Source organism: Neopelma chrysocephalum, unplaced genomic scaffold (assembly GCF_003984885.1).
Source record: "Neopelma chrysocephalum unplaced genomic scaffold, ASM398488v2 Primary Assembly neopelma1_65b, whole genome shotgun sequence".
NCBI lineage: Eukaryota > Metazoa > Chordata > Aves > Passeriformes > Pipridae > Neopelma > Neopelma chrysocephalum.
The window spans coordinates 2,828,657-2,838,601 of NW_020897723.1; the positions used below are offsets into that span (position 1 = coordinate 2,828,657).

The following is a 9,945-nucleotide window of genomic DNA, read 5'->3' on the forward strand; positions in this document are numbered from 1 at the left end:
TCGCTGGGATTTGGGGGCTGAGCCACGTGGAGGCAGCGTGGCCCCGGGACAAACCCGCTCTCCTGGGAAGGGAGAAGCATCCCAGGAGCGAGGGGTTTGGCAGGGTGACCTTGCTCCCTCCACCAGCTCCTTGTTATTCTCCTGGTGGCACTTTGGGACAGTGACCTCCCGGAGCATGGGGACCCCCAGCCACCCTCTGCCTCCACACCAGCCCGGGGAGCACAGCCACAGCTGGCTCTCAGCCAGCTGGAATCACAAAAGGAGCCTCCCCCCCCCATTTCTGCTTTTGATTTAAATAATCCCAATAAGGGGATAAAGCAGCCAAAACCCTGATTTTGGGGTTTTTTTTGTTTGTTTTTTTTTTGTTTAAAAAGCTTCAATTTAAAAAATAATACATGTGAAATGTGCGATTTTTATTAGGGCAGGCAGAGCCACGGGGCATCAGACAGAGCCCTTCGCTGAGCAAACCCCATCCCCGGGACTCCAACATCCTCAGTGCGGCTTCCCAGCCCTGCCCTGACCCCAATTCCCTCCTCATTTCCCATGCTTACACAAACTGTTCCTTTCCTGGTGCCTTCCTGGGTGAAGGTGCAGGAGTGACACCAGTTTCACATCATCCTGGGAGTGATAAAGTGACAGGGATGGGAGAAGGCACAAAAGTGCTTTTTTTGTGTGTTTAATTTGCTGTTACCCAGTGACTGGTCACACAGGTCTGTGGAAGAAGAGGAATTTCCTTATCCTGGTTGGATGTATGGAGCAGCAAGGGCATTTCCAGCAGAGAAAGTCCCCTTTGGAAGGAGCCAGGGAATACCAAGCACTGGGATGGTGAAACAACACTGTGCAGTAGGTGATGGATGCAGCCAAAGCTGAGAGTGTGGAGCCCATCCAGCTCAGCCCACAGATGGATTGGGATTTTCAGTGAGGTTCTTGGCTTCCTGGTGGATGTTTCAGGGGATCTTCAGCCCAAAAACCTGGGGATGGAGGTGCATTCAGCACTGGGGGGCTGGCAAAACCCTTGAGGGTCTGTTGGAGCCATCTCTGTCTTTCCCAGGAAGGGAGGGAGGAAGATCTCCAGCCCCACCTTCAGCCCTTCTCTGTCGGCCTCTCCAGCACTCCTCACATCCTTTATTCCCGTTATCCCTGTGTCTCTGCTCATCCATCTGCTCCACAGGCTGCTCCCTGTCCAGCCAGGGGGATCCTGGCAGCTGTTTTACCTGCTCTTTACAAGCTCAGTAACTCCCTGGAACCATAATGGTGTGTTCATTGCTGATCTCATTTGGAGTTAATTACATGGCAAACAGACATCTCTCTAATGAGCTTGGAAGCTTCCCAGTAAGGGCTGGGAGCAGCCCATCAATAGCCTGGGAGTGCAGGAATTCATCCTGCTGGTGTTTCAACACCCGCTGCTCACTTGCAGGTCTAAATCAATAGTGTCATCCCACTCGGAGTGGGGGAAGATGAGGCGTCAGTTCAGCTCTGGGGGAGGAGCAGAACATGAGGGAACCTCTCCTGGCCACAGCAGGTGAGATCCAAGGCCTGGCTGGACAGGGCTTGGAGCAAGCTGGGATTGTGGAAGGTGTCCCTGCCCACGGCAGGGGGTGAAACTGGATGAGCTTTAAGGTCCCTTCCAAACCAAACCCTTGTGGGATTCGATGATTCTCTGATTTCCATTTTAAAATGCACCTGCAGCATGTTGGCAACAGGGGCACTGCAAGGTTTAGTCCCACATTTTTAGCCTAAAACCAGGCCTGACTCCATTATGTCATGCCCCTGTCGCATTGTGCCCTGCTGCTGGGCTGGGGGCTGCACCAAAGGCACTGGGACAGCACTGGTGTGGGACTGGGGAGCCTGCAAGGTGCAGCAGCACCCATGAAGTGAGGGTGGCAAGGGAGGGAGGGCAGCCCCGAGGGTGGGACCGCGGTACCAGACCCACCGGAGAAAGGCTGGAGCCGAGTTCCCCCTTCCCCAGGCAGGCAGGGCCAGCTCCGTGCCATAAAACAGGCTCAGCTCTTCACCTTGAAGGGCACAGCTGGAGAATTACATCCTAAACTCCCCGCAGATCAGCTGGGAAGCACGCAGAGCTCTTCCCAATCCAGCTGGGACGCATCCTCCTTCCCTGAGTCACAGCCACGAGCTCTGCGTGGCCGTGCCCAATCTCTGTGGGAAATGGCCTCTTCCAAGCAAATCCTTTACAACTTTCCTCTCTTTTTTTTCTTTTTTTCTTTCCAGGGGAACAAAAAACCCAAACCCAACCCGTGGGGGGGGGGGTTAGGGGGGTGTTTTCCGTGTTTTCCTCTAAAAAAATCCTGTTGCCAGGTGCAGATGGCCACGTTTACGAGTCTGTGGAGCTCTGGCATGCCCACTGCTAATTCCATGCACAGGTGGGGGGTAGCTTTCATTTGGCTCTGGTTCAGCCAAATATCCAGTGGCCAAAGGGAGAGGAAGGTGTGGGATTGAGGATTGGAACATCTGGAGCGGAGCCAAGCAATTAATGAAATGTGAATTTGGAAGGAAACGTCTCAAATGCGTTGAGGGTAAAAAGGGGGGTTCAAAGGGCTCTCTGGGGCCAGCCAGGAGGGAGGCAGATCCCAGTGTCCTTCTGTCAGGTGTTTGGTTGGGTTTGGAAACAGGAAAATAATGTGGTGTCAAAGAGGGAGGCAAAACCCACAACGGGATCAAACCCCGGCCCGCTGCACCCCCAGCAAAACCTCCACTGTGGCAATGCAGACTCTGGAGTTTGATGTGTTAATACCTGAATGTCACAAGTTTTTCAGTAGCAGCAGCGGGATCAGGGTCCAACTTTGGGTCAGAATCCTGACTTTTCACCTGACCAGACAGGGAGGGTCCCACTCCCTGGGCCAGCCTGGAGCTCCCATCCCTGGAAGTGTCCAAGGCCAGGTTGGACAGGGCTTGGAGCAACCTGGGCTAGTGGAAGGTGTCCCTGCCCATGGCAGGGGGTGGAATGAGATGGGCTTTAAGGTCCCTTCCAACCCAAACCATTCCGGGATTCCATGACACCCATTTCCCCAAGCAGTGGATGCATCGTGGATACTCAGCTGCTGAAACCACAGCCTGGTGGGCAGCAGGTCGTGCTGGAGCCACAACCCCACTTCCCAGGTGAAAGACACCCCTTTTCCAGGAAGACCTTGGGTGTCCCCCGGGATCAAGGAGCGGCGAGCGGAACGGGAGCACCGCTGCCCCCGGAGCAAGGGCAGGGCTGGGTCCAGCTGCTGAGCCTCACCCAGCAGGCCAGGGCTGATCCCGCTCGTCTCTCATCGTGTGTGATGCACATGCTGAAGCAATCAGCAGGGAAAGGCTGGAAGGGCTCCAAAGTGGGAGAGGGTGTGGGGTACACGCGGCTCCCCAGGGCCCCGGGGCTGCCGAACCTCGTGCACCAACACACCGCAGGTGCCGGGGGCTGTGAGCACTTGCCCGGCACCTCGGAGCTTTGGGATCTGCCTCCCGGCGCCCAGACCCCTCCCAGCTCACATCCACAGGGAAAGCTCCGGGGGGAAAAGCCCCATTTAGAGGCAAAAGCCTCCTGGTGCCGAGGATCCCCTTTCCCGGGGATGTTGGCATCTGGTTCCCATAGCAGAGGCCCCACATGTGCTGTGTGACCCCCGGGCCCCAGCCCCTCCCCAGAAGGCAGGTCAGCGCTTGCCGGGGCTGCGGGAAGGAGCCGGGGATTGTCTGGAGCGGGGCTGATGACAGGAGCTTTCAGGCTCATCACCCGGGCTCTGCCACAGCCCGGGCAGACGGAGACGGGAGCGGAGCCGCCCGTAACCTGAGGCTCCTCAGCCCGGGAGAGACACCCCAGGGACCTCAGACCAGCACGGCCTCCTGGTGCATCCCACGCCCCTGATCATCCCAGCACTCGGGTGCTGGTGCTCCAAGACTCTCCTGTCACTTCCCACTGGAGTCAGCTGGAGCAGAAGCCCCCAACACCAGCCCTGGTTCATCCACGTGGGACCCTCTGGCTGTTCCTCCAGCTCCTGCCAAACACATCCCAACAGCAGCAGCCCCTGCTCCCGTGGGATCTTCATGGATACACCCCCAGAGCCCCCTGGAGAAGGGAAGAGCCCAACAGCCCTCACTGGAGGGAGCACAGGACCGTGGAGGGGAGTACAGGGCTGTGGGGATGGATGGATGGATGTCCCCACCTTGGGTCTCACCCATCACCAGACCCAGCTTGGGAGCACAGACAAAAACGAGAGCCCCCATGAATCCAAAATGCTGGGAACAGGTTTCAGGATGGTACCTCGGGGATGGAGCCCAGATAAGACCCCTGTCTGTGCCACAGTTCCCTCCTGCAGCAGGGTTGGAGTCCCCAGGGCAGTGCCAGAGGGGACTGGAGCAGCCCAGCACAGGGGACCAGGGAGTTTTCCAGGCACCTCCTCGTGCTGGGGGTGTCAGGTAGCCACAGCCAGGCTTTTGCATCCCAGCTGCCAGGATGAGGCTGGAGAGCTTTGGAGACAGCAAGCCAAAGGCTGGGAGAGCCTTAGATGCAGGGACCAGCTGCCCACCACCCCCTGAACGGGGACAACTGGGACGAGCCTGCTGGCTCTGCCCCCATGTGCCTCCCGGGACATCCCTGCATCCCTCTCCCTCGTGTCATCCCCACCTTTACCTCTCACAACTGCTGGAGCTCCTTGGAGCATCCTCTGGCTCCCCAGAACACCCAGGGCTGCCAGACTCCCCCACCCCAAGCCCCTCTCCCACCGCCCCCCAGGGCAGCACCAGCCCGCAGGACCCACCACCCCGGGGCTCATGTGAACACCCCGTGGTCATTTTTAACCTCAGATCTTCGGCGTCATTAATAACACACATGTGGGTCGGGGCTCCCCTGTGGGATCACATCTGGGGGATATTCATCACGGCCACCGCGGGCTGCAGCCCCCACCCCAACCCCCGGCACGGGATGGGTCACATCTGAGCGCTGAGCTGCTTGATGTGGAGTCATTAGCATCACAGACTTCCAGCCCAATTACTTGACAGATGAAATCAAGATCCGTTGGCCTTATTGTTTGCATCTGGAGTGCTGCATCCGCACACACTCTGCCTCCTCCTCCTCCTCCTCCCTGGCCACGACAGTGCCAGTGTTGGCTTCGTCTGGATGTCGTTTACCTCAACTTGGCACACGGGAATATATCAAATACCCCCTGGTCAAATCGGCGCTCTCCAGCAGCAATTATCCCCAGCACCTTCAGAGAGGAGAAGATGCACCATTTCCCACCTCCACCCGCTGGTTTCCCTCCCACCAGCAGCTCCACAGGAGAAGGTTTTGCTCTCCCGGCGATCCCGGAGCGCAGCCCAGGTGGATCCCACCCCAACCTGTTTGCAGCTCCAGTTTTGCAGCCAAGCTGCTGCTATTTTACCGACTGATTTCACACAAAGGAACAATTATGCTTCATTTCTACCCATTAACACGTCGAGTTTGCTTTAGGAGGGGGGGGGAAAAAAAGGGGGAATTGCATCAGAAATATTTGAGGTGCTGAAGTCAGCACGCAGGTGTTGGGGCCGGCGCGGTGCCGGCAGCATTCCAGCGCCAGCCCGAGCAGAAAGCTCCTAATCCCGGTGATTACAGCACATAAACACGGGCGTGGGGATGGACTCATACCCCGGGCAGCCCCTGGGTTCGCCTCAACCCCGGAGCCTCACCGGGAGCTGTTGGCTGGGGAGAGGAGGTGAATTCTCCCCACGTGCCTCCTGCTCCGCTCGAGGAGCTGATGCGTCGCCGGGGGTTGGGACCAAGGGGCTCTCCCGAGGAGCCCCGAGTCCCCCAGGGCCATCAGGGTCAGCCATGGGCAGAGTGGGGATGGCCCTGGGTGCTGCAGGAGCATCATGCCCAGGACAGGGGTTCTGCCGGCTCGCCTGGCACGCAGGGTGACACCCATCCCTCCCCCGGGCAGCACAGAGCCACGGCAGGGATGAGGCAGTGCCCTGGAGGCAGGCACCGAGCAGCAGAAGGAATTTGGGTTTCCTTTTTCCCCCCTCTAACCCATCTGTCCTTAATTTCTTTGGGGGTTTCACTCCAAATTCTTTGGATTCTACAGCAAATGCTTTGCAGTCCTCCCCTCGGCGGCTGCCCAGCTCAGGGCTCTGCTCTGGTTGCAGAGGGAAGGGAAAATCCCAACCCTGCAAATTCACCAACAATAACCCACGCCCGGGGGTTATTTGTTGATCCGTGGGATTGTTATTATCTGTTTTGGGTTGGTTGGTCACTTGTTGGTCCATCCCCCTCCCTGTTCTGGGGGCTGTGCCAGCCTGTCCCTCCGTGCAGCAGCAGGGGACAGCAGATTTGGTGGCAGGGGACACCATTCCCTGTCCCAGCCCACATCTGTCCGTGCCGTGCTCTGCCTTTGCCAGCGGCTGGATCAAGTCCTGCCAGCGGTGCCCGGGAGGCGCAGACCGCTGTGCCAGGAGTCCGATGTCCGCCTCGCCAGAGCTCTGCCGGGAGGTGTTTCCATTTCCTCTTATCATTTGTAGCAACAAATCGCTTGTTTTGCCCCTAATTTCGCAATTACACGTTGGTGGCTCTGGGCTACCAGCGAATGCAAATGTCTGGGGCTGGGGAGCCCCCGCGGTGTGATGTGCCCTGCAGTCTCTGCTAATTAGCCGCTAATTTTACAGACTCCTTTATGGTTTGCAGTCATTTAATGCTCCTCATGGGCTGGAGCTCTCCGGGGAAGCACCAGCGCGGCTCAGCAGCGGGTCCCTGGGGAGAGGGGGCGGCAGCAGAGCAGGACCCCGGCGCCAGCCAAGCAGGTCCCCAGGATGCTTGGAGCAGCCTGGGAAGCATCAGGAGTCACTCCCAGCCTGGCTGAGGCTGAGCTCGGGGTGGTCACAGCTCCCTTTGGGTGCTCCCACCCCCCTGGGATGTCAGGATCCAAAATACCCCCCACCCCACTGTCATGCAAAGCTGAAAATCAGATCCTGCCCAGCACTGGGTACAACCAGCCCTGCTCCAGCAGTGACTGGCACAAGCCCACACAGAGGCTCCTTCTGGACCCAGTTTTGAAGATTTAAGCAGTGCCTTGGATTAACACGGGAGCACAATTCCTCCCTGGAGCCCACATCCAAGCCACAGGTTTGATAAGCATCAGGACACTTTGATAAGCATCAGGACACTTTGATAAGCATCAGGACAGAGGTGCTGGCCCCAAATGGAGAAATTAAACAAATACCTCACATATTTGGGTGACTCACACACATGAGCAGCTATAACTGAAGGGATGATCCGCCCTTCACGTGTATTGACAAATTACAGCCTCTCCTCATTCCTCCTTTAGCCCCCATCAAGGTGGAGGCATTGGCCTGGTGTTTGCCCCTCACAGGGAGCCCAGCTCCCAGTGAATCCCTCCGAAACAAGGGACACTCCAGGGTTATCCCTGCTGATTGCCTCCCGTTCCCATCCCGCAGCACCGCAGGGGGATGGGACAGCCTGGACCAGCTCTGTGGGGGCTACTGGTCTGTACCTCACCTCGTGGAGGGACTGGGGGATGAGGAGGGTCACATTTCCTGGGGACTGAGTGATCCAGGGCGTTCAAAAGCTCTTTGAGTGCCGAATCCACAATCCCTCCATGCCCTTCCCACCGGAGCAGGAGCAGCACAGGCAACCGGTCCCACTGGTCCCCCATATCCTGCTGTCCGTGGGCTGGGCAGGAAAGGTGGGCAGTCTCCAGTCTTGCATCTTAGGAGCCATCCCTTAAATGAGCTATTTTAATTAAGTGCAATCTAAGTCATGTGGGAATGTCAGGAGAGATGATGGAAAACATTTCACGGCTTCCTCAGCCCCTGACCCGTCACCGACCCAGCCCCACACCCTTGGGCAAACTTGAACCCACAGAGCCAGAATTCCCAGGAAAAGAGCACAACACCCTATTTTAGTCCCATTATCCGGGGTTAGCGTGTCCAGACAGGTGACAGGGAGCTGTGTGGATCCATGTCCCCCCACCTGGACAGACGGATGGACGGATGGACACGGGATGTGGCCGGGAGGGGCAGCACCTCCTGCCTGTGTTACCTCCCTGCCAGAGCCTTGGTGCTTCACCCGCCAGAGCCAGCAGCTTAAATTAATCTGAGATTAACTAGTTTGAACCCTTCCTTTGGATCTGATGCCTGTGAGATTGGTTTGAAAGCTCAGAGAAGTTGATTTCCAGCAGAGCTGTGGCGCTGCTGGCAGGAACAGCCCCGGCCATAAAATCCCAGCCCCTGCTCAAGACGTCAGAGGGGAACAAAGATAGACTGTGATGCAGGAAAGATGCTCGAACTTAAAATAATCTGGGAGGAACGAGCACAGCCCTGCAGACACATGGCCCCAGCATCACTCCCGAGCGGAGCTTTTCCTCTTTAAATAGACTCCACCACTTTCCAGCCTTCATTTTCCATCTAAGAACGGTGCAGTTCAAAATCCTTGGATCCTCCCGGGTGCTCCAGGAAGCCCCTCAGCTCACCCCAAACACGCCAGCTCCTCGGAGGTGGCCTCTGAGCACCCAGTCCTGGAGGGAATGTGGGCTCTGCAGAAATCCTTGGCAGCCTTCCCACAGCTTCCCTACTCCTGAAATTAAAGGATCGAGCCACAACAACCCCTCCATCTGAATTCAAACGAGCTGTATTTGCTGTTCATGCTAATTGAATCAGGTTAACTCCAGGCTGGATGATAAGCAGAGCAGTCCCTTACAGTTCCTGGCTTCATTATATTCGAAGTTCAGACAAACACTCACCAGAGTGTTCTCGGCTTCAAAGCACTGGAATTTGGTCCTGGGCTGTTTTCATCCTGCCCTGACGAGGCTGGATGGGAATTCGGTGGGTTTTTGGGGATTTGTGGTGTGGAAGTGCTGGTGAGTCCAGTGCAAATGCTGCGTTTCCTCCTCCGGAGCTGGGAAGCAGAAACCCCCGGGCAGTGCTGGGTGGTGATGGCAGAGGGTGGTACCAGGGGTGGGAGCAGCTGTAGGGCAGGATCCAGCCTCATCTCCTGCAGGACCCAGGCCCTGCAGTGCCATCCTCTCTATCCCTGTTCCAGTGGGAGCACAGCCAGGGAGGGAGGGAACAGCACCCACCCAAAATCTGGGGCAGCAAAGGGGGCCAGGCTGGGGCAGAGCACCATGAAGTGTCAGCACAGAGGTTTCGGTGGGGAAGGAGAACATTCCACCCATCAAGATGAAGCTAATTCAAAAACCCAGGCAGGAGGCTTCAATAAGCCCAGAGGACCCTGCCAAGAGTCACACTCCCTATATCCAAGTGCACAAAAGCTGGACATGTAAGACATGAAGAAAGCACTGTCGGGGCAGGCCAGTGCCAGCCAGCAAATCTATTACAGTGGGAACATGAAATATTAATCACTGGTGCATAAAACAATAGGAAAAACCTGCCTTTTGGGGCAGCCATCCATCCTCACTCAGCAGGGAACATCAAGAGACACTAATTCCATACAGGTTCTGCTTAAATATTTGCCTCTGCCTTAATGCTCACGCAAGAAGCATTTGCTTTGAAGTTGAAAATAGACTGTAAATGTCTTTTGTGTGAGATGAAACATGATAAGACATGAAACCAGGAGGCTAAACTGTAGTTAATCACGGTGGTTTTACAAGCAACAAATCATTATTGCAGACAGTAAAGTGTATTGTTCTAAAGCACACGGCAGGAGGATCGTGGGGAGAGAGCCCCGGCCGGGCATTGCCATCCAGCACGGGGGGTTTGGGGCCATGGCACCTTGGGGTGCCCACAGGAGCAGCCACTGGGCCGGGTGGATGCTGGGAGGGATGGAATAATGCTGGTCCAGGGGTGGGATGATGCTGGCACAGGGCTGGACTGATGCTCACAGGGCTGGACCAGTGTTGGCAGGGCTGGGATGGTGCTGGCAGGGCTGGGATGATCCTGACAGGGTTGGAATGATCCTGACAGGGTTGGGATGGTGCTGGCAGGGCTGGAACGATCCTGACAGGG

The 9,945-nt window shown here is 56.8% G+C and overlaps 1 long non-coding RNA gene across 1 annotated transcript in view; it reads right to left on the reverse strand.

Moving 5' to 3' along the window:
- Positions 1 to 959: 959 nt before the first annotated feature.
- Positions 960 to 9,945, reverse strand: part of LOC113968017 — a 13,727-nt gene continuing 4,741 nt past the window's right edge. The window contains exons 2-3 of the long non-coding RNA XR_003534341.1: positions 6,868 to 6,871; positions 960 to 971 (exon numbers count right to left, since the gene is read on the reverse strand). This is a non-coding gene — a long non-coding RNA (uncharacterized LOC113968017). The remainder of the gene's footprint in view (positions 972 to 6,867; positions 6,872 to 9,945) is intronic.